Below are 1,478 nucleotides of genomic sequence, written 5' to 3' on the forward strand. Positions count from 1 at the left end.
CCTACCCTGAAGTGAGGAAGGCTGTTGGGATAACTGGTTGACCTCACCAGTAATTCCCTCCTGTTTATCTACCAGCATTTCTCATCCAGTACTCACAAAATAACTGAGTTTCAATGTTTTCTGTGTGGTTCAATGTAGCACAGAAGCAATCATTTTATCCAGTGAAAATGAGCGGTTCTGGTGGAGTCTAACACACAACAACCTTGATATTTACTGTGACAGCTTTGTTGCTGGTTGCATAAATATGTACATAATGTTGCACGTGTTCACAGTGGAAGTTAAAGAAATTGAGCAACAGTAAGACAAGTTAATCATAAAATTTCTATACTTTGGGTTATTTTTTATCAAAGATTTTTTTTGTGAGGAGTTTATCAATTTATTGGTGCATTTATTTATTACTTGTCTATTTTATTTTAAGGGGCTGCACGGGGGTGTGGTGGTTAGCACCGTCACCTCACAGCAGAGTGTTCCAGGTTCCAATCCAGGTTCCAATCCAGGTTCCAATCCAGGTGTACACTGTCTCTCGTCCAATGAAAAAATGGATTAAGCAGGTATAGACAGAGGGATTTTGTTTTAGTGCAGGAATGTCAAACTCCGGTCCTCGAGATTCAGATTAAATGGATCTCTTCGAAAGATTGTTAAGTTCTGCACAAGCCTGCTAATGATTGATCTGAATCAGGTGCGTTGAAGCAGGGAAGCATCTAAAACCTGCAGGACATCCCTGTTCTAGTGTTTAGTCCCTTTTGTGAGACTCTGTTTCTGTCTTATCAGAATGTAGATTCTGTTTCGGTTTCTGTCCCCAGTTTGGCTTCACAGGTTTTTTTTTCATTGATGTTTTTTTTTAAGCTTGTATTCCTTCTGTTTCCTGTTTAGTTTTTAGTTATTCTGTTGTAGTTTCCCATACTAACATGTAGTTGTCCCCATTTCTCTTGGTTTGGTTTCCTCAGCTCTCCAACACACCTGTCTGTCATTAATTGGTCTCGGCTGCTGTCACTTTTCTCATCAGTTCCTTTAGTTTTAAAACCTCATGGATTAGTCTTTGTCAGATCCTTTCTGCTGTCACACTGGTTGTTCGAATGGTTATTTTAGTCGTTTGGGTTTCTCCTTCATTTAGTTTATGGTTATCCAGCCTGGCTGTACTTTTGGTTTCAGTTTTAAATAAAACTTTCAGTTAGTTTTCATTTTTCCTCTGTTCTGCTGTCTGCACTTGAGTCCTCAACAAATTCCACAACAGTAATCCTGAATTGCACACACTCTCCAGTGCTTGTTTCAAATCTAGAGCTGGAAACAGAGGAAGCAAAGAAACAGAATTTTAAAATGATACCAAGACTATTCTGCATTAGCTTTACCATTTTAAACCTTGCTAACATGTCGATAAGCTTTTTTCGATAAGCCCTATGTAGATGTTTTGTATGAGTTAACACACTCATACAGTGTAATAAAGCATTTCAGAGCTCAACAGCGTCTGTGTCTAATTA

This window comes from Leuresthes tenuis, unplaced genomic scaffold (assembly GCF_036924035.1).
Source record: "Leuresthes tenuis unplaced genomic scaffold, fLeuTen1.0.hap1 SCAF_19, whole genome shotgun sequence".
NCBI lineage: Eukaryota > Metazoa > Chordata > Actinopteri > Atheriniformes > Atherinopsidae > Leuresthes > Leuresthes tenuis.